This window comes from Peromyscus maniculatus, chromosome 20 (genome assembly GCF_049852395.1).
Source record: "Peromyscus maniculatus bairdii isolate BWxNUB_F1_BW_parent chromosome 20, HU_Pman_BW_mat_3.1, whole genome shotgun sequence".
NCBI lineage: Eukaryota > Metazoa > Chordata > Mammalia > Rodentia > Cricetidae > Peromyscus > Peromyscus maniculatus.
In genome coordinates this window covers 56,495,720-56,519,531 of record NC_134871.1, presented here as the reverse complement: position 1 = coordinate 56,519,531, position 23,812 = coordinate 56,495,720, and the positions used below count along the sequence as shown (strand labels likewise).

The window sequence follows — 23,812 nt, the reverse complement described above, 5'->3', positions numbered from 1 at the left end:
GTAGTGATTCTTATTCCCATGCACTCCATTGAAATGGCTCAGCTGTGCTGCAGCAGTATGGAAGCAGCACGGACCAAGGGACAAACAGACTAGTGAATCCCACTAGGACTTCTTCTGCAGAAGCAGCCAGAAACTTACTATTGGCTGCTACTTGTAGACCTCAGTCATCCTGAATGTCTGTGGCATCACTCAGTTCATGCCAGCCTAAGCAGGGTGACACTATAATACCAGATAAAAATTCCCTATTGCTCTTTCAGCTCCCTTTCCACTTGTGGTGAATGCTTCAGAGCTGTATAGCCACATATAGTCATGCTAGTCACATGCATTTAAATTCTTGATGGTAACAGACTGCACACCTCCCAGGAGGTGCCAAGAGAAGGGTGAATGTTTCCATTATAAACAAATGATAAATATTTGGGGAGACAGAGATGTCTCACTTGCTTTAAACAATATGCATTGTGTATGTATCAAAACACCACATGGTACCTCATTAATGAACATATACAACATTTACATTTTTAAGCATCAGTTAAAAATAAATAAAAACTTAATTTAATTAGCTAAATTAAATAATGCTACAAATCATGCTTCCCAGCCACAGTTAAGCATGTCAAGTGTTCAAGAGGCACATGTAGCCAGGGATGCTACATCAGAGACATCCTATCCTACAGAAGATTCCACTGTGCACCTTGTACAGTTCTGCTGTAGACAAGGGGTCGAGGCTGTGCTGCAGGATCAGCTGTGCCCTCCCTGTTTCTGCACATCAGCCCCTGATTGCTCTCTCCCCCTACCCCCACATTCTATGAACCTCTGAAGAAAATGTCTGCCACACTGTTTGGCCCACTGTAACTAGAAGTAAAAGACCATGTGGTTTATAACACTCTTCCCACTCCCTTGTGTCATCTACCTGCATTGCCTGTTTGGAAGTCTTTAGATACCCTGTGAGGTTCCCCTGTATAGCCCGTGCCATGGATTCCTGGATCTATTCTACACACGTCTACCTCTGCACAGGTCATAGTTTCCAGATTTTTGTTTTAGTCACCTAGGGGTGCTCTATGTGTGTTTGGGTCTCTGTGTGTAAGTGTGCATGTGCATGTATATAAGTGTTATACATATCTCTGTCTGTCTGTGTGTATGTGTATATGTGTGTGCATGTATGGTGCATGCGCAGTGGGTATGGCTATGGCTGAGCACACTCAAGCTTTCTACACTATGTTTGATGGAAGGCTGGTACCCCTGGCCCCCACCAGCAGGCGCAGGCTTTGTCTTCCAGCAATGGTTTGTTTCTGGTTGTGGCTTTGAGATGTTAGCTTACTTCTGAGTTGAGTGACCTACCACCTGTACATCTCACCGTCCCTTCATCACAGAGGCTGTTGTACTGTCCAGACAGTATTCCTTCTACTTCTGGCTTAGGCAAGCACAGCACTCCTAAGTGGTAGAGCCTTTCTCTCCAACTCTTAATTTTTGGTTAGAAAATATGTGTACCAATCACACAAGTATGATGTTTTCCTTATTTTTAATCCAACCTGCATTCTTTGCACGTAATATATAGTTAGTTCAAATATTCCATACTTGAAGTAGGATGAAAAGGTAGTTAAGCCCTGCGCAGCTTTCTCTTCAGATTGCCCACCCCACTTCCATGATGCTGTTTTAGCTGGAGGTGGGGGAACAGGATAGCTGTAAGACTTTGAGAAAGCAATCTTAAATGGAACTCTGTGTTTAAAGCCCATGGTCACTCTATAACCCAGCACTGTCTCACAGTGTTTAATCCTGGGGATGCCAGGAGATGCAACCATCACTCCAAGTGACAGCAATCCCACAAGGAGCAGTCAGCAGACAGCTGGAAGCCTAGAAACAGTATCTCAGGGCCAGAGTCTTTATCTGGCTCAGCACACAAAATGAACTCAGTAAATATTTGGGCACAAACACCCCAGGTCCATTAAGGATGGGCTACCTGGAGGTGAAGGCAAGATGAGCTGGAGTTAGTACACCGCCCGACCTTTCCTTGCAGCTTCCTCTGCAGGAGACTCAGCAGCTCGTTTGTTTTCTCTCAAGTTTGCCTTCTTGCAAGTGGCTCCGATGATGGACTCGGAGCAAAGCAGCAGTGGAAAGATGTGGGCCAGCAGTGAGGAGGGCTGGCTTTGGGGGAGCAGGTGGAGAAATGTCGGCAGCAAGGTGAGCACCTCATCGTCATGGAGTGGACAGGTGTAGAATCGGAGCAAAATAATCAGTTAGGCAGAGTCATGATAAATTCGGACACTAGCCAGAACAGCATTTTCCTGGGACAGGGCAGTCAACCCTGCCATTTATTATGCACAGCACATTGTAACAGCTATTTAAATTTGTGGCATTATACCAGGTCCAGGGAGGGAGACAAAAACAAACAAACAACAACAATAACAACAACAAAAAAAAACTGTTGTTCATTCCCCATCTTTCAAGTGAGAAGATAAAACTACAAATACCCAACTGACGGCCCTTGAGCCTTGGTGGTGTTTCTGATTCTAGTGGCTGTAGAGTGGGGGTCCTATCTGATCATAATTCCCACATGTTCTGCCTTTGAGGCTGTGAGTGAGTGTTGGATGGACGGGTCATGTACAGACACTGACATGGACAGGAGACTCCCCCAGACAAATAAAAATGGCTGTGAATTGAAGCCTTACTTTTCTGCCCTTCCTTAGGGGGAGCTCCAGGCTCCACTTTCCTTAGAGGCCTTATTACTAGAGGACACGTAGGGTGGGCCCCGTGGTCCGAGAAACAATCTTGGAGTACAGAAGAGGCCACAGAAAAAGGGACATTTTTTTCACAAGTCTGAAGCTCTGTGACAGCGCAGAGGGGAAGACACTGCTGAGCAAATCTGTCTTCAGTGGAATATGTGGAAGACATTTCTGGATACTTCCCTAGACACCCTCCTCCCTCAAAGGAACCAAACGTCAACCACATCCTGTTTGTGGCTGCCATTCCTCCCTCCTACCTGGGAGAAGGAAGAGCTCAAGATCAACAGTTAGTGTTCATTTGGACGCCTCCCCTCCAGGCCCGCTGGTAGGGAGCCGACAGGTTTGGCAGTGAGCAGTGGTAATTGCCTTGCTGGAGAAGACAGGAATGGTATGCAAATGACTCACCACCACCGGCCTAAGAGACAACAAGCAAACAGCCTCAGAGGCTCACTTCCCGCCAGGCTGGCATGATGACTCTGCTTCCTAAGGCCCGTGAGTGGACCCTGCAGATCCTGACTGGACCGGTGATGTTGCCAACATCCTCTCGGCTCCTGTCGGGTGGTGTGGCGAGGGTGGGTGCTCTGCTGGGCACCTCTAAGCTTCTTCTCTGGCACTGTGGTCATCTCTGCCTCGGAACAGTTTGAAAACTGAACCTTCCAAGCAACTTTATTAGGAGATTTGGCCTTTGAGAAGGGATTAAGTGATGAGAGGAGACTCTTGCTTCACATAACTGGGGTCGGTGCCCTATGAAAGAGGGAAACCTCTTGTTTCCTTGTCTGTTGATGATGATGAGGATCCGTCTGTGAGGCAGGAAGCTGGATATCTCAGGTTGACGTCTTGATCATGGACTTCCTTTCAGCCTCCCGAACCCTGATCCTCAAGGGCTATTTTATTAGGTACAAAGTCTAGGGAATTTTATTACAGCAGCTGACACTGGCTGAGGCCATAACTGTCTCCTGATGGGGATGGAAAGCCAAGTGGCCTAAGCTACCAGGACCTTGACAGTCCATCCCTATGTACCCCTGTTTCAGGTCAGAGAGGATATTAGGTGGTAAATGAGAGTTGAGTCTGTGCTAGCACAAACAGTCATTTGGGAAGAGGGGACCTCTACTGAGGAATTCTCTCCATCAGACTGACCTGTAGGCAAGCATGTGGGGGCATTTTCTTGACTAATGATTGATAAGTGCCCAGCTCATTGTGGGTGGTGTTGCCTCTAGGTGCTATAAGAAAGCGGGTTGAGTGAGCCATGGAGAGCAAGTTGGTGAACAGCATCCCTCCATGGCCTCTGCTTCAGTTCTTGCCTCCACATTCCTACCTTCAGTTCTTGCCCTGACTTTTCTTGAACTCTAAGCTGTAAGATGTAACAAAAGCCTTTCCCACCCAAGTTGCTTTTGGTCATGGTGTTTATCACGGCCAAAGAAACATAACTAATAACTAATTCTAACTAATAACTAATTCTAATTAATAACTAAATAACTAATAACTAAAACATAGCTAAATAAGTAATTCTAACTAAGTAGAATCTGATAAAGAAACCTTCAACAGGGCTGGAGAGATGGCTCAGTGGTTAAGAGCACTGGCCGTTCTGCCAGAGGTCCTGAATTCAATTCCCAGCAACCACATGGTGGCTCACAACCATCTGTAATGAGATCTGGCACCTTCTCTCGGTCTGCAGGAATACATGCAGACAGGAAATTGTATACATAATAAATAAATAAATAAATAAATAAATAAATAAATAAATAAATAAATAAATCTTTAAAAAAAAAAAAGAAAGAAACCCTCAACAAAGAAATCTCTGTTTCTGTCTGTGTTTCTCTCTCTCTCTCCCTCTCATGCTTTTGAATTTGACATTGAACTTGGGTCACACTAGGCAAGCACTCTATCGATAAACTATGCCTGCAGACTGCCACCCTTGTTTAACCTCTTATTTTGAGACAGGATCTCCCTTCATTGCCTAGGTAACCATTGAACTCACACTATAGTTTAAGTTGGCCTTACTCTTAATCCAGTCTACTTGGGAATGTGTGATCCTGGCATCATTCCTATCTGGCTCCTCCCCAACATCACCTCTCTTGACCCCTATGGCTGTGTGATGAGGAACAGATTGTAGGTCAAAGCAGAATGCCCTCTGTCTCAAAGAGAACCCAAGTGCTTCTACTCTCTTCTGTGATACTGGGATTTGAAACAAAGGCCTCCATCACAAACGTCAGGAAGGCAAGCCCTCCATCACTGAGTTATATTCACAGCCCTCTTTGACTTTCTAATTTGAGACAAGACCTCACTATGTTGCACAGACTGACCTAGAACCCTAGATTGACCTTCCAATCTTCCTGCCTTAGCCTCTCTAGTGGTTGGGGTTAGGTACAGCCACTCTGCTTACTCCTGGTTTTCTCTTAAGCCACCCAAAGATTTGGACTTAAGAGTCCTTCTGCATATGGCCTAGGGATGGCCTGACCTGCCTTGATAGGGTCACAGGATTTGACTTGGACACTGAGAGTCCTCACACTTATTCAAGGAGATCTTGGATCTGTTCAGTCCTAGTGTACTTCTGGGCACCTAGGTCCATCTCTGTTGATGTGATAAAACACTCTGACCAAAGCAACATATGGCAGGGGGAGAGAGAGAGCAGCTTATTCAACTTACAATTCCAGGTTATGAGGTTATGCCCAACATTGTAAAATCAAGTCAGGAACTTGAAGGCAGGCCTTTTTGCTGTTCCACACAATGATTACCTCTGACCAAGGTACTCACTTCATAGTCAAAGCAGCAGGAGTCATTGAGAATGCTATTTGCTGGCTGGCTATCATGCTTATGCTCAGCTAGCTTTCTTACACTGTTCATTACCACTTGGCTAGAGAATGGTGCTGCCCACAGTGGACTGGGCACTACTACTTCAGTTAACAATCAAGGCAATCCCCTATAGACATGCCCATGAGCCAACATGATCTAGGCAGTTTTTAAACTGAAACTTCTTTCTCAGGAGATTCTAGGTTGTGGCAAGTTGACATTTAAAACAAACCAGTACAGATGGGTTCTGCCACACTTTTGATCTGTGAGCAGAGGCTCCCCAGGTAAACATTTTTTAAATTCAACTCAATAGAAAGGAAAAGCTCGAGAGAACTGTGCATGTTTGGGGTTAACGTTTGCCAGAGACATGGGTTCTCCACAGGTGTCATGCTGGATGGCCTCAGAGAGTGTCCCTGAGATCTGAGGGACAGTGAGTAGTGACAGAGACCCACACAGAAGGTAGAAGGTGACTGTTTTGATTCTCATGTGCTAAGAAGCCTGATAGACATGGAGAACTGGCCTGATGCACCGATCTGCCTTCTCTCTGCCCAGACTCTTGAGTGTCGAGTAAAATATTTAGTACTGTGAAGATGTGGAATGGAACAGCAGGTCTGGGCCAGCTGGAGCCCGCATCCAAGGGGAAGAGAGCAAGGGGAAGATGGAAGAGCAGAGGCAGGGTGTAGCATCTTGAGTGCCAGCAGCAGGCAAGTGGAAGGCACTTCTCTCCACACTAGTATTTATTTTACTAGCACTTAACACCCAAAGCCATGCCACAGTCACCTTCAGTACTGGCCTCAAGAATAAAGCCAGGCGTGCCTCACCACCTCCATGCAAGCCATGAAGATATGGCCCTGTTTCCCCACTGGGCTACCAGAGCAATCACTTAGGTGGGAAATCCTGTGTCCCAACTATACAGACATTGCTTCCAGTTTGCAGCATCCTGATTCATCTTTCAAGCTGCTGAGACACCTTCCAGAAACGTAGATCAGGGCTATTTTCTATGACTATAACAAAATCCTCAAGTGTAGGTAATCTGTAAGGAAGAGAGGTTAGTGTCACGGTTAGAATCACGGTTCCAGAGACTGGATGCTAAGGTCTGCTTGGCTCTGGGGAGGTGCCTCAGCTACAGTGTGATTCAGCAAATGACATCACAAAACAACCCAATGCAAGATGTGGGGGCAACATGGTGAGACAAGAGTCCAAAGTATGGGAAAGCTGGTCTCATTTTTTATCACAGCCTACTTTTATGAGAACCAACTGAGGCTGTATGGGAACTACATTAATCTCTTCCAAAGGCCTTGTCACCCGCCAATCAACTTTCTACCTCTTAACACAACCACAGTGAAGCTAAGTATGTAGACCCCTGTGGTGTTTCTTGACTCACAGATTCACGTCTTTGCCTAAATACCACTCCTTTCATGATTTTAAGGGTGGATCCTGTACCTGACTCAATCTCAAGTCACCAGGTACTTCCTTCAAAGAGCTAGCAAACCTCATCATTCACCCTGACTCCTATGAAGGCACATTTCTGGTTCTGTCAATTTTTGACTATACCTCAGATGCATGAGCTTCTTCCCTTCCTTAGAACAGGACTCTAAGAGAGCTGGCTTGGCCTCCCTGATTTCTGTTGTTATCCCTGGAAAGGCCCTGCTCATCACTATTGGCAGACACTTGTAATGATAGTGTCAGGACTGAATATGAACATCCCCTGCACTGACCTATGACCCACAAGAATAAGGCAGATCAGATGGGGAAAACATGTCTATGGCAGAAGGTAAAGGCTTCCATTTCCAAATATCCTGAGTGAATTACAGGTAAGACTTCTAAAACAGAGAAAGCCAATTCATTCAGATACCCATGAGGGCTTAACAGGGTCATATTTGACCCTGTAGAAAATAAATACAAGGATCATAAAAGAAGACTCAGGACCTTCCCTGGTCTAGAGAGTGAGGGCAAACACAAATAAAGGCCTCCTTGGGCAGAAAGAAGATGAGGGAGATGGTGTGGTTCTCAGGCAGGAAACAGATGTGTGAGGAGGCTGCAGACCTCAGACAGCAGCAGCCAGCAAGAACTCCCAGCAAAGGAGACCTTCCCGACCCTGCCTGCGGGAAGGATCTCACACCAGACAAAACACAGCCAGGTACCGCCAGCAAATGACCCCATGTCAGCAGTGAGCAAAATATTTTCAAAAGGCATCATGGACTCAATTCAACAAGTTGATAAAAGGAAGGGAGAAAAAGGTAACGTAAAGGAAATGAACACGGGGCCGAACAAAGTAAGTAAATTAGGAAATGGCACCTGGATGACTCAAGTTAGCCCAACAGTGACAAGTCACCTTGACAGCAGGGGACGGCCCCATGCTAAAGAAAGGACATTTTCCTTCTCCTCACTCAAACTGCACCCCTAATGAGTAAGAAAACAATGTCTGAGGGGCATTCTCTGGCTTGCCTGACCTGGGCTCCCTCAGACTTTCCAAGGCACCAACACCAAGGCGAGTCTGAGAAATCCTCAGGGCTGGGGGTCAAGGCAGGAAGCTGATGAGGAGAATGAGACAAGGAGAAGGTCTATGAGATCCCAGAACAGAGACCTAGGCAGCCCTAGAGCAACCAAAATTACCATGAAACTCCATTAGTAAGACTACATCCTGTCTGCCCCAATCACAGACCATAAGTTTTAAGATGTGGGTGAGGGAGACGTAGACATGGTCTATATGAGAACTCTCCATGCTAACTTTGCCAGTGTGAGGTTTTTTGTTTTTGGTTTATTTTTTTGTTGTTTTGTTTTTGTTGTTGTTGTTTTTTTTTATTCAGAAGAAAACAACTTTATTTTCATTAACTCACAAAAACAACACAGTTGGTTCAGGAGGCTATCACTTGCCCAGTCCCAACACTACAACAAGCCTCAGTGAATATCTACACAGTTAGAACTCTTTAATAGCTATTAGAAGGAAGGTTCAGTCAGGGTCCACACGTGCACTGTCAATTATGTAGATCCCACTTCAATCTCTTTCGTTTCAACTTCTTGATTAGATCAAACCATTTGCAATTCTGCACCGCCGCAAAACCTCATGGAAGCCCTCGCAGAGCTTGACGTCACTCTGGTTCTGGGCACACTCCAGAAACTGTTTGATCTCAAGAGAGCAAGGCCCAAAAGACTGTTGGTTCACAGGCTGGGTTCCCTGGGGCTCCTGGTAAGTGACGTCAGGCCTCGCGGGCTCAGCATTACCACCTCCACTGAAGCCCCCAGTGATGGCATGACCCAGGGTGTGCCCCACTGCGGACCCCACAGCCACACCAGCTGCAGTGGTGGCCATCTGGGCCATCAGGCCTGGCTGCCTAGGGGCAGCGGCAGGGGAGCCGACTGCAGATGGGGCAACTGCTGCCAGAGGATGAGCTGCAGGTGCTTGTCTGGGAGCAGCCCTCATCTGAGGGGCCCGGTTGGCCACAGGGGCCACCGGGGAAGAGCGGCTTCGGCTTCCACGTGGCATCCTAAGTGCTCACCCTCTCGGAGTCAGAAAACGACTAACTGCTAGATGTTCTTTTTTTAAAGACCTTTTATAATATAATATTTCATTAAGTCTTCTAGTATTTTGTATGATGGATTTGTATGACAGTCACCTCCAGTTCTCCCTAGCTCCTCCCAGATCCAACCCCCACCTTCCCACTCCTCCCAATTGTGTGCCTTCCTTTTTTTTTTTTTTTTTTTTTTTGTAACAGTGAGTTCACTTTGCTGCCCATATGCATAAATGGCATCTACTGGAGCATGAATGTCAACCTACCAGGACCACATCCTTAAATAAAACTGTCTGTCTCTTCCCCGGAAGACATCAGCTGTCCAAGCTGCTTGGTTAAAGATGGGGGCCCTTAGCTCCTTCCCACTTCACTCTGGGATGTTGGCTGGATTGATTTTGTGCGGGTCTTGTGTAGACAACCACAGGTGCTATGAGCTCACGAATGCTGTGGTCCTGACCTGTCCGGAAGACACTGGTTTGCTCTAATCTTCCCCACCTTCTGGTTCTTGCACTCTTTCCGCCCCATTTTCTGTGATGGCCCCTTGACCTTGGGGAAGATTGGTGTAAACACATCATCTGCAGCTGAACATGCCACTGATACTCTCTGGACTTTGACCAGTTGTGAGTTTCTGCCATAGCCACCATCTTCTACACAAAGAAGCTTCTCTAGTAAGGACTGAGTGCTGCACTCACCTATGGGTCCAAAGGGATGATTTAAACAGCAGTTCAATATTATGTCCATTAACAAAGTAACAGTAGTAATTTTTTTTTACAGATCTATATTTGTTGTACTTAGAGATAAGTTCCATATAATGCTCACTTTTTAAACTTGCCTGTACGTCTGTACCTGTCCCAATAACCACTTGTTTATTGAAAGTTTCCCTGTAGCTAGAAGCCAGAACTCATAGGCCTGATGATGCTGAGGCTGGGATCTGTCTACAGTTACTTTCTGATACTTTGTCCTCCTACCCTGACATGTGACCACTGAGATGCCTGGTGAGATGCCCAAGTGGCCACTCTCCACCTCAGCCCTGTATCTTCCTTCCCTCACTGCCTTTGCTCGACAGTCCTACAATGATACATTTCCGTAATTTTCTGCCCTTTCCCTCATATTCAATATCTCTGCTAGCTCCTGAATTTGGTGCCCTTACTTTGGGCAGCAAGGGTGCTCTGACTGGTGTCCTGTAATGTCCCTTTCCAAAGCTCCAGCTGCTTACTGGGATCTCCCCTGATGTGTCCTAGCTGTACCTGCCTGACACATAGCACTTCTCCCTGGTAGCAGTCTGCACTTGTCCTGACCAGTGGCATCCTTCCTGTTGCCACAATATGTCCTGCATCTTCCTTGAGTAAAATAAGGCATGGATTGGTGCCAGCTCCCTCGTGCTCCTCTGATAGAAGGAAACAAGAGCACATCACTCAGAGACATCACCCCAGGGATTGGGGAAGGGTTGACTGGCTCCTGCTAGATCATCAGAAGGAAGAATCCTGAGACACTGGACATTCACGTGTATACCGACCCTGCATCATCGTTTGCATATGCCACATCATTCCCACACCAGGAAACAAGGCTCCTCAGATCCCCACAGAGGGACTGACCTAGTTTTCCTTGGTGACTCATCAAAGCACCGCACAGTTACTGTGCTAGACCAAGAACATTAGCGTGCAAGATTCCATTTTTATAGAAACAATCATCAAAGAAACACCCAGGAAACCTGACCACAGAAGATATCAAGGGAACCACACTGCCAAGCAGAGAGCTGCCTCCAGGGACAAAATAATGCTATAAATGTTAGCAGGGCTGGGAAGCTCAAGAGATTGATGTCATGGAGGAGGTGTAGTGTGAATGGCGGGAGCTTGACATGAATGGAGGGAGTGTGATGTGATTGGAGGAGGGTGTGGTATGAAGACAAAGAGGAGCATGGCTCAATTTAGAGCAGGGGGGTGAAGCCAAGTGACATTCCCATGGAGAGGACACCCTGAGTGCCAGTCTGCATAAGAAAGCAACACACCAGGTGAAGGCTGATCATAGGGACTAAGACAGATCCCCAGATAGGAAGAGTGTATTAGAGAAAGTTAGGTTGACAGAGTGGATGTTCTAGGATGCACTGTGCGCCTTAAGAGTCCTAACCCTTAGTGTCTGTAGGCACCATCCGAACTGAAATAAGGCCTTTTAGGAACAATTGAAGTCTGAGGAAGTGTTTAGGGTGAGCTCTCATGGGATATGGCCAGGGTGCTTCCGACAAGGGAAAATTTAGACTGACCTACACAGGTAATCAATCATAAGAGAGTGACATGAAAAGATGCAGAAAGAAGGTAGTTCCCTATACACCAAGCAACACCAGAGACCACCAGAGCTGACCCATGGCCTGGGAAGAATTGTTCTCCAAGGCTGTGGAAGAGCCCAGGCCTGTTGACATTTCTTTCTGGAGATCTAGCCTCCAGAACTGAAGGAATGCATGTGTGTTACAGAACCACCAGCAGAGATACGGCTTTCATCCCACTGCCAGCAGCGGTGAGACTCCGACACGGATGGCAACAACTTACAGAAAAGACAAGGAAAATGAGAGTGAAATGAGATGGAAGAAAGCGAGGATATGAGAGAAGGTGTCTACCATTGCACCCAATGACCCTTAGGAAGACAGAGCAGTGATCCTCAATGTTCATAATAACTGGGAATGTGATACATATACCTCAATTGTACACTTGATCTTAGCCAAAAGGCCGAGAAGCGATGATATATAACTCAATTGTATACCACAACCACACAAAGGTCACTGCTTCAAAATTGGTCCTAGAATTGCTATGTTTACTGAGTATGAGAAACAGATTGGTTCTTTTTATTCAAATTTTAAATATTTTTTTTTAATTTCATATGAGTACTAGTTACATCATTAACATACCACTCTCTCCCTCTCTAACCCCTCCCATGTTCTCTACCTCCTTCTCAAGTTCATGGCCTCTTCTCTATTATGTGTATATATGCATACATATGTGTATAGGTGTGTATATATGCAACACACACACACACACACACACAAAACCTACTAAGTTTCTTTAGTGCTGCTGGTATGTATATGTGCTTAGAGCTAACCACTTGGGACTGAATAACCTATCAGGGGTCTAGGGAAGGATGATTCTCCTTCTAGCAGCAGCCATTAATTGCCTAAAGTTCCTCATGTAGGGCTGGGCCTTGTAGATTTCCCCCATCTACACTGACATGTCAACTAGTGCCACTGGGCAGGTCTTGTCTAGGTGGCCATGCTGTTGAGAGTTCATGGCTGTAACTTCCCAGTCATATATTAAAAACACTACCTAGCATCAAATGCCATGGTTGGTTTTTTTTTGCTCTTAAAATATTCCTGTCACCTCTCTCAAGGTATTCCCTGAGCTTTCAGTATAGAGATTGTGCTGTATATATATTACATGGGGCTGGGCACCCCAAAAATTTTGCCCAGTATTAGATATCTGCAACAGTGTCCATCTGCTGCAAAAAGAAGTGTCTTTGATGAGAGGTGAAATCTATGTTTATCTGTGGGTATAAGGATAAGTATTTAGAATAAATTTAAAATGATATTCGTTTAGGAAAAATAGTCTTATTAAGCTGTAAAGTTCCAAGGTACATCTTATGATCTCAAAGGTCTTCATGACCACAAGAATTGTTACAGAATGTGTCATTATCAAAATAAGAGAGGAAAATTGACAATCTTAAATGCAGGCACAAAGAAAAATAAATAGAACTGGTGACCTAGCCTCACCTCTTAAGAATCTTGCAAATGAAGATCAAATCACTGTCAGCAAGTAGAAAGAAGTCAATGAACGAAAGCATGGCTCAAACTGAAACAGAAGAAGAGAAAAAATTAAGGGTCAATAGAAAAGGCAGGAAATGTGTCCAACTAAGCAAGCCTCAGGAGAAAAAAATGTATCAATCTTTGGTATGATAAAAGGCCGTTCATTACAGCTCCTTTAATTCCTAAAAAAAGAGAGGACTAGCAGGTACAACTTTGAGATAATAAATTAGAAAACTCCAGTGAAATGGGAACAAAACCTTTAAGCTGTAGCTTCTAAACATGGTCAAGAACAGATTTTTAAAATCTTAGTAGTCCCAGATATATTGAACAAATCATGTCTCTTACATAACAACTGCCTGGGTACCTGTCCATACAAATAAACAAAACAAAAATCTTGACCGAAAAAAAAAGCAATTCACAATAGAATTTCTCCAAATAGAGGAAGCCGAGTCTCCTCCACACAGTATCTTCTAAAGCTGTTGAAGGGGGACCCCAAGCTGCCAGGCAGTCTAAGTCCAGTTTATTACTGTCATACAGACCTGAAAACAAAATATTACAAGGAAGTAATGAAATTCTGTCCTTCAATATAGGTGTGAAGACACTAAACAGAGGATTAGAAGGAAGAAGACGGCGGTAAACAAAACATAACACAGCCAGGTGTTCCTGGGTGCAAAGCAGATAAATGTTTGAATAAATCAATGCACCCCTAAAATAAAAGAAATAAGTGGCCAGAATATATAACTTCTTGGAGTTGTGCAGCACACACATACACATACACACACATCCAAAACACAAACACACCATACCACACAAATATGCACACACTACACACATGTATGCACACACAGATATACACACATATATACACACCCTCCACACATACACATACATGAATACACACATACACAGACATAGACAAACACTCATGCACGCACATACACAAATTTTTAACATATTTTCAGACTGACCACTCTCTCCAAACAAGGATTAAATGGTGATAGCATCATTATTCCAATAATTCTGTCTACAAAATCCCCAAGACACATTTCATATCTAATAGTAATTACTGAAAACCTTGGCATTAAGTACAAAGAGACCATTCTATTTTCTATTCTCACTTCTGTTAAACATGGTGTTAAAGACATTGATTGGTGGAGGAGGCAAGGCAAAGAATTGGAAGGATAAAGATGGGAAGAGAAGGACTATAGTGGGTAGCTGTTCCAGCAATGACCTTGAAGCACCGCCCCTAGTGAGGCAGCAGGTAACTGTTACACCTGCCTATGACCTTGAAGTACATGCCCCTTGGGCATGCTGGTTTGGGACCCTTAAGACTTGGGATGCCTGTATGTGACTCTCTCTTCACCTTCTTATGGTACTAGATGCTGAGATCTTGGACGAGGCAAATCAGCATGGAACATAGCTCAGCTTTCCTGGACCCTAAAAGAAATCTCCCATGGTAGTGAGTTAACCCCCAAATAAATGCCTTTGCTCATAATAGAGTCCATGGATCTCTCACATTAAAGGACAAATATGTAGACATAGGAAATCCAGGGTTCTACAGAAAAACTAGAATTTATTGCTAAGTTATGTAGAGACATTTGACTCATGGCACAAAACCAAAACAATAGCCCAAACAAAAAATGCTGCAAAAAATCCCTCTTTCGCCATCTACCAAAATGAAGACAGCTTGATTCTGGTTGTTTGGTCTACCACCAGTATTACCAAAAGGCAACTAACCAGAAACAAATCTAAAGAAAGCCAAAGATAGCCCCATATGGAATTTAGCCACAGAAAATAAAGACAACTTCTGTAGATGGGAAGCTGCCCCCCCTAAGGCTCCAGCTGACTCACTGGGAAGTGTCATCTCTTTCCAAACTGATATATATATATATATATATATATATATATATATATATATATATATATATATATATGTTCAACATGATCTCACCATGAGTCACTAGGGATTTTTTGATGAAAATTGACAAGATTCTTCTGAAGGGTATGTGAAAATACAAAAGGCCAAAAATAGCCAAGGAGATCGCTAAGAAAATGAACAAACTGAAAACCTGACCCCAGCAGATGTCAAGATAGGTTACATAACCACAGCTGGAGGACTTGCCCAGGTTAGGATCGGAACAAAAGGAGCAGGAATAGACACACTGAGCTATCAGGCATACAGCAGCGCCTTGCAGCTGGATCAGGAGAGGGGGTTGTTAAACCAGAGATTCCAAAGGGAACGTGAAACCAAATGCAAAGTGACCCCTATCCTAGCTAGTGTTGTGTGGATATTTCCTTTAAGTTGAAAGGGGGTTCTTAAGACTCAGTAAATAAATGAAACATACAATTGTAAACTGACATTTCCTATCCTAACCACCAGTCCCAAATAAACACACAGAAGCTTACATGAATTATAAATGCTCAGCCAATAGCTCAGGCTTATTACTAACTAGCTCTTATATTTTAAGTTAACCCATATTCCTTATTTATGCTCTGCCATGTGTCAGTACCTTTATTAGCATGGCATGTTCATCCTCTGCTCCCTCTGTGTCTGGCTGGCGATTCCTAACTCTGCCCTTCTCCTTCCCATCATCCTTAGTTTGGTCAACCCACCTATATTTCCTTCCTGGCTACTGACCAATCAGCATTTTATTAAAGCAATTCGAGTGACAAATCTTTACAGTGTACAGGAAGATTATTCCACAGCATACCAGTCCCAGGAATGTCCTCAAATTTACAAGATTAAGGAAGCCCCTCCCCCAGGTTACACAAGCAGTAACAATTGTTAGAGAGGGGGTATTCTGACCTGGAGAACTGCCTCCATGTTATGAAAGATATTCCAAGGCTGCAACTTCTGTGAGTGGTCTTCTGGCTGGGGTGGGCTTTTTATATCCATGCTTTTATAGATAACCCCCTATTCATAATTCTATACCTAACTCCTCATCCAAACTTATTGGCTCACTAAGCTAGACCTGACTAACATTCTTTAGCCCACCATTCAGTTCCATAACTAAAGTCAACAAATATTTATGCTCCTCCCTCCAAGCTTCACACTATTCAGTAAATATTTCCAGATGTACCACAGATATCTGTGGCTGCAATAAAAATAAATAAATAAACAAAGAGAGTTCCAGAAGAAAATATAAAACCAAGTCCTCCTGAGTTTGAGACAGGTGAATATTTCCTAAAGGTGTGTAAACAGGTCTTATACTCTGCCCATGTGAGCTCTGAAAGGGGGGGTGTGGAAACAGAAGAATTCCCCAGAGATAACATCACAGGGAGAAAGTGAGCTTGACAGGCTTAGACTTAGCAATAGCGATGGAGCCTTCTGGATATGCTGGAGTTCTGCTGGACTCCTCAGAATTGGGAGCCCCGTCAACATCACTTCCAGTGTCAGCTTCCATTACAGGAGGTCAAGCAATGATAAGCCATAAGCAGACCTTTCATTCACCATAGTCTTCACCAGGCTCCAGGTAGACAAAAGGCTGGACAGACAGCCTTCTTCTTGGGAAGGCAAAAGCAGTGGCTGGGACACTCTGGATCCAGCTTTGCCTCAGGTCATTGTCTGGTATAGAGACCTTGAGGTATGCCCACCCTAAACCCATTCTGGCTATAATAAAGAGTTAGAGGGTAAGGGAGTGTGAGCAGTGGGTCATTGGACCAGAACTGGGCTGCAACTGCCAGGCATGGGAATCATAAGGGCTGACAGAATCCACAGGACTACAAGGTGATTGAAAACCCAGGGACCCAAAGCTTTGCCAACACAGAAACCTCACTGAACCACTGAGCATTTTGCTGAGAACAGGGAAACCTCAACACAGAGCCAGTAGGTCTTTTCTTTGACTCCTACATGCCAGGACCAAAAACCACTACATGGAAGTGGACCATGTAGAAGTGGATCACATGGAAGGCCAATGGAAGAGGAATGTCAAGGTGAACAGAGGGGAGAAATGAGGCAGAAAGCACAAAGAAGGTATAGAAGGATGTGCAGATAAATGGGAGCAAAGCACATTACCCGAAGCCCAATGCTGTGCACAACAAAGACATCATAGTAAAAACTGATTGGGGGACACTGACTATATGAGGACCTGGGTTTGGCTCTTCAGCACTCACATAAAAACCTGGACACTAGGGCACACACCTGTAATTATGGGCCAAGGGAGGCAGAGACAGGAGGATTGGTGAACGTCAGGTTCAGTGAGATATTCTGTCTCAAAATATAAAGTGGAAGTTGGGCAGTGGTTGGGCTGGCAGAATGGATCTCTGTATGTTCGAGGCCAGCCTGGTCTCCAGAGCGAGTTCCAGGACAGTCAGAGCTGTTACACAAAGAAACCCTGTCTAGAAAAAGCAAAAACAAACAAACAAACAAATAAATAAAGTGAAAGTGGTTGAAGAAGAAATCTAACATCCACCTCTGGCCTCTCTACATACATGCACACATACACATGAACACACACACACACACACACACACACACACACACACACACACATTAACAGAAAAAAGTCAACAAACAATAACAAGTCACCACACTTGGAAGGGTTAATCTCCCCCTGAAATATATCCCACCCCCACTTTGTTCATAGTGCTGTGGAGAGATGGACAGGGCAGGAACAGGGTAGAACTTGCCCCAGGCAGCAGGAACAATCAGTAGGAGAAATGATGTTGAGTCGTCTGGATGTGGGACAACAAACCAGGGCTTCCATGTAGCTCTGTCCAATATGCAGCATGATTTAAAGTGAAGGGTGACCATGGTGAGAGAATAAATGGGAATCTCAATGAAGAAATAGAAATAGATAACCCAAAAGAGACTCCCAGGGAACTGTGTGGTCTCTGAATCTTTGAACTTTCTGGAAGGGGTCATTGCAGAAGGTAGTTGAAGCCAGAGGACAAGACGCTAATTAGAAGATAAGGACTCAAGGTGGAAAAACTAACTTGAGTTCCTGAGTGGCCTGAGATCCACAGTAAGTGATCTTCCAAAGAGAGGAGAGAGAACTTGGGAAGAAGAAACATTGTACAAAGTAATGGCTAAGTCATTTGGTGGAGTTCTTACATTAAACATGCAAGAGCCCAAATTTGATTTCCAAAGCAAGCAAAGCACTGGGGTGCGCTTGTAATCCCAGGGATAAAGAGGTGGAGACAGGCCTATGGTTCGCTGATGAGCCAGCATGGGCCAGGCATGGGCCTCAAAAAGCAAGGTAGACACGCCTAAAGAATGAGAGCCATGGTTGTCTCTGGCCTCTGTACAAAGGTGCAATGATCATGGGCATGCACACACACACACACACACACACACACACACACACACACACACACACAGATGTGCGTGCTAATGGCTGAAATTTTCCTGCATTTGATAAGGATGAAACTCAAACATGTTAATGAGTCCCAGTAGGATGACTGCAGACAGCGTCAGCCCCACACATATCACAAATCAGCATGTCAAAGCAACATGGATGAGGACATCTAACATAATTGGAGGAAAAGCTATGAAGGACCATGTTACCTCTGCTCAGAAACACAAAGGCCAGAGGCCAGCTGGGTGGCATCTCTAAAGCGCTGTGGGGAACAGAGAAATTATTAAGCAGGGAAGTGCTGTTCAGAAGTGGGAGTGAAATGAGTGTGGACACATGAAAGGTGATGAACTTAGCTGTTCTGAATACCCAGAAGCTAGGGTAGTGCTAAAGTAAGCCTACAAGTAGACACAGAGTGAAACCCACCAAAGGAGCAAGTTCTTGAGGGCTGTGGCTGCAAGAAGAAATTCCTGAATGGACTTGGACTGTGGGCTTAATAAGGCACTGTGCTGTAAAATATATTCCAAGAACCACAGCAGGCACGGGGAGGTGACCACAGAGGGATACAGCAGCAAGGCTCTAAGACACCGTGAAACAGGTTGACAAGAATGCTCAAAGACCGGGAAGTCCAGGGCACACATTGTTGCCCCAGGCTCTTGTAAACCCATACTTGCACAAAAATAGAACAAAATGCCAGTCAAAGAAACACAATGCAAATCTAATAGATTTGATGAAGATGGGAGAGTAGATATAAAGGAATAGAACCCAGACAAAACAAAAAGGAAACATTAAATTGAATTATGTTGATGGTTATGCAAACTATAAGCAAGGAAATAACACCCCCAATTAAAGGACAGAAACAATTAGAATCCATAAAAGAAATCAAGGCTTCACTGACAACTTACAAGAGGATATATTAAAACATAAAAACAAAGGATTGAAGGGTGAAAAAGTAGGGGGGCAATATAGCATAAAAACTGTAAACAGAATAATTCTGGTGTGCCTAGAGTGGTGTATGAACGAATACAATCAGAGGTGAGATTGCAACTAAAGATATAAAGGGAACTCTCTTCGGAATAAAAGCCACAATGGTTCACAAAGACATCACAGCACATACAAGGGTCCCCAGCAACTATCCTGCATCAGCTGACAGCACACACACAGTTCTGGAAGCAGAACTGTTCGAAATTGTCTCTTAGTTGATAGACTGTGTAAGAGAAACAAAACCAAGTGGCTGAAGCAATGGCTCAGCAGTTAAGAGACCTTGCTGTGCCGGTATGAGGAGCAGGGTTCAGATCCCAGTGACCATGTAACAAGCCGGACATCCTGCACATGCTTTTGATTCTAGCTCCCAGAGGGAAGGAGGCAGGAGAACAGCTAGGGCTTACTGATTTCTAGCCCCATGGAGGAAACCCAACCCCCAGGCTCAAGAAGAGACCCTGTCACAAAGGAGTAGCCAGACAGTGATGGATGAGGATACTTAGCACCCTCTTCTGACCGACCTATAAGTGTGTGCAACACACACATACCCACATATATTAACACATAGTTCAGATGTGTTCACATGCACTTAAATCCTTAAAGATATATCAAATTAGAAAACCCCACCAAATACAGGAATGATTTGATTAGGACTGTCAATCACAGGGAAGTAATTTGGTATTTAGAGAAAGCGATAGTCACTGCACACATCATTCTCAGAGCACATGGGATGGTGAGCAACATAAATGATTCTCTGGGCTGAAAAGAATATCTCAACATAGAAATCCTGCATTGGGAGCTATCTGAATAGAAAAAGATTAAATTAGAACTTAATACTTAAAATAAATCACAAATGTTTAGCTATTAAACAGTCTCATCTTCCCTCCCTCCACATGTTACAGATTTACTATTTTAACTTTATAAGTATGAGAGCTTTCTTTACCTGCATGTATGTCTGTGAAGCATGGCATGCCTGGTGCCCATACACGAAAGAAGAAAGCATTGGATCCCCTAGAACTAGAGGCACACTCAGCTGTGAGCTGCCATGTGGGTCTGGGAATTGAACCCAGGTCCTCTGCAAGAGCAGCCAATACTCTTAATCATTGAGCCAGCTCTCTATCCCATCTCTTTCACTACCTGCAAAGTTGTGCAAGCATGAGGCGTGAACCCATTTAAAACGCCATGCATTCATCAAGACTGTTTGAACTCAACATCCACCCCTGTTAGGTGCCTTTTGCCAACACCCATCTGCTTTTTGTCTCCATAAACCTGCATTTTCTGCATGTCATGAATCAAGATAGTCATGAATATGTGCCCTGTGGCAATTGGTTTCTTCTGGTGACTTTTGGGTCCTTCCACCTGGAATCCTAGAGCACGGGTTACCATGTTCAATGGTGTGGGTAAGCATCATGTCAGCTTATCCACACACCCAGATAGACAGTTAATGTTTCCACTCAAGGGACCAATTCTCCTCCATGTTTCTACAGTCATAAAGGCTCTCACCAGAGGTAAAATAGATGAGGAAGCTGAGTGCTGGCCTTGCAGTCTCTAAATCATGAGAAAATAACACACTTACTTGTAAAGCAGCAAGGCTTAGGAATTTTCATTACAATCACAGCAAACATGGAATCATCCCATTTTCACATAATACTTATGTGCTCTTCTGCATACTCATCTCTGTGGGGACTTATATATTCTATTCTCTTGGGTATATTCTGAGAAATAGAATTATACGGCCCTATATATAACTCTTTAAAACATTGGTTCCCAACCTGTAGGTTGCGATCCCTTTGGGGGTCAAATGACCTTTTCACAGGGGTCAACTAAGACCATTGGAAAACACAGATACTTACATTACAATTCATAACAGTAGGAAAATTACAGTTATGAAGTAGCAACAAAAATAATTTATGGTTGAGCATCACCACAACATGAGGAACTGTATTCAAGGGTCCCAGCATTAGGAAAATTGAGAACCTCTGCTTTAAGACATTATTACAAGAACTGATTTGTGAGGAGGTGGGCACCAGCATGCCATGGCATATACGTAGGAGTCTAAGAACAACTGGCAGGTGTCTGCTCTCTCCTTTCACCATGGAACTCAGGTTATTAAGCCTGGTGGCAAATGCCTTTCTTTACCCACTGCCATCTTGATGGTCCTCTCTATAACTAACTTTTAACAAAGCTGCCCACAGTCCCTGCTGTGTCCTAAGTGTCCAGCCTCACACATCCTTGGCAGTGCCGCCCTCTGTACCCTTTAGTGCACAGAAAACACTTCCTCATTTTGGGTTTAATTTGCATTTCCTCAATGACTAATGATGCCGAGAGTCTTTCTATGTGCTTTTTGGGCTTTGTGATTATCTTCCTTGGAGAATTGTCCATTCAAAGTCTTTGTCCAGCATTTAATTGGACCATTAATCTTATTATTACTAGCTCAAGTTCTGTATACAAACCCTTCATCAAGTACATGAGTGGTGAATACATTTTCACTTTCTGTATCTACCCTGTTCATTCTAGAGACATTTACTTATTTTTTTTTCATTTACTTACTTATTTCTTACTTACTTGTGTTGGAGTCTTTTAAATGCCAAAGATTTGTGTATGTATTGGTGTGTATGCTTATGTATATATGCATGTGTTTGTGTATGTTTGTGTGTATGCATGTGTGGTGGATATTTTAGGGGAGATTATGTTTGTGTTTATATGTGTGTGTTTGTGTGTGCATCTAATTTTTGTGGTGCCTGTGTATGTGGAAGTCAAAAAACAACTGCCCTATCCTTATTCATTAGGCACCACTTGCCTTTGTGTTTGGTTTTTGGTTTTGTTTGATTTTGAGACAGCAGTCTCTCAATGGCCTGAAACTTACCCACTAGGCTAAGGTAGTTGGCCAGATGGAGGGGATCTGGTTGTCCCTTCTTCCCCATCACTGGGGTATGATGGTGTGACACCCTGATCACAACTGGCTTTTCCTGTGGGTTCTGGGAATTGAACTCAGATCCTCAAGGTTGGTCCAACTAAGCCATCTCCCCAACCTCCTAAACATCAAAGCTTTCAGTTTATGTTTTTTTTTTCCTTCTGCAGACCATATTTTACCCACCATATCTAGCAGCTCCTTGCCCAACACAATGTTACAAGATTCTCACTAAGTTTTGCAAAAGACTCTGTGCCCCTGCTTAAACTATAATCAATTTTGAGTTAATTTGGGGGTGCAATATGGGATAAAGGTCCAAATTCACTTATTTTATGCATATCAATCTCCAGTTATCCAAACACAAAATAGTTAAAAGACTATTCTTCCCCTGTTTGGATTATCTTCACATCAGCAGTCAGTTAGCTGGCTGGTGTGCAGCTCAGTGCTAGGGCTTGCTGAAGAGCTGTGTGTTCAGGTCTCCTAAAAAAACAAAAACACAAAAAACATACTGTGATTTGGGACTTTGCAGATGGCTTTAAAGGAAGCACTCAGCTTCTTCACAATGCTTAGTCATCAGATCTATGACCGTGGACTGTCTCTCACTTTGTTGGATTAAGGTTTCCCTCAGGAACACTTTATAGGAGCTGGAGAGATGGCTCAGTTGTTAAGACAAGTATGCTTTTCCAGAGGATCTAAGATCCGTTCCCAGCACCTATCTCAGGCAATTCACTACAACTTACAACTCTAGCTCCAAGGGATCAAATATTACTTTTCTGGCCTCTGATGGTAGCTGCACTCACACTGACCCATAAATATGTGTGCACACACACAAACACACAACAATTTTTTAAAATAAAATAAATCTTAAATAATTACTTGTAAATTTCCATATATAGACCATAAGCTCTTTTGGGTTTCACTAAGTTTCAGGATGCAAGTGTAAATAAAATTGTTTGGTTAATTTTATTCTTGGTTTATTTGTTGCTAGTTACCAAAAATAAAATTTTTTTGTATGTTTATCTTGAATCCTCTGAACTCTTGAATAAAACATGAGCACAAAAAATTACAGAGGAATTAAAACATTTTTCAAACTGTCATAATAATTAAAATGCAACAAATCCAGTCCTTGTAAAGCAAGAGTAAATGGTACTTTTAGAAAATTTACAATTTTAAATGCTAATATTAGCAGCATTTTTCCTTGTTTTTATTTAGTTCTTGGAAATTTTCATACAGTGTGCTTAGGTCATAGCCACCCCTCCCCCAGCATCCCATAGACCCATTCTTCCTCCCCTACCCACCCTGACATGAGTCTTCTTTATAAATCCATCAAGTCTATTTCTGCTGGCCACATACTCTGGGATATGTGGTCCACTGGAAAATGGTTGCCCTACCATGAATCAGACGCTTAAAGAAAACCACATCCCCCTTGCCCATCAGCTATGGGCTGCCAATAGCAAGGGCTAGAACTTCCTGACCATTTTCCTCCTCAGAGTTTGGGTGTCTTCTGGCTTAAGCCTCTCTGGGTCTTGCACTTGCCATCACCATCACCATAAAGTTCACGTGTAGAGCTGCCCTGCCATATCTGGAAAACTCTGTTTGCGGTCACTCTGCACTCTGGCTCTTTCTGTCTTCCCATCCCTTTTCTGAAACAATCCCTGAGCTGAGCTTCGGAGGAGGAGGGGGTGTGATTTAAAGGTCCCACTTACAGCTGAGCATTCTACTCTTTTAATTCCCTGAGCAGTTGTGGGTCTCTGTTTATCTCCCCTTCCTGGAAAAAGAAGCTTCTCAGATGAGGGCTGAGAGATGCACTGATCTATGGC

The 23,812-nt window shown here is 43.8% G+C and overlaps 1 pseudogene; it reads right to left on the bottom strand.

Moving 5' to 3' along the window:
* Positions 1-8,505: 8,505 nt before the first annotated feature.
* Positions 8,506-8,994, bottom strand: LOC102916963 (coiled-coil-helix-coiled-coil-helix domain-containing protein 2 pseudogene; annotated as a pseudogene).
* Positions 8,995-23,812: the final 14,818 nt, after the last annotated feature.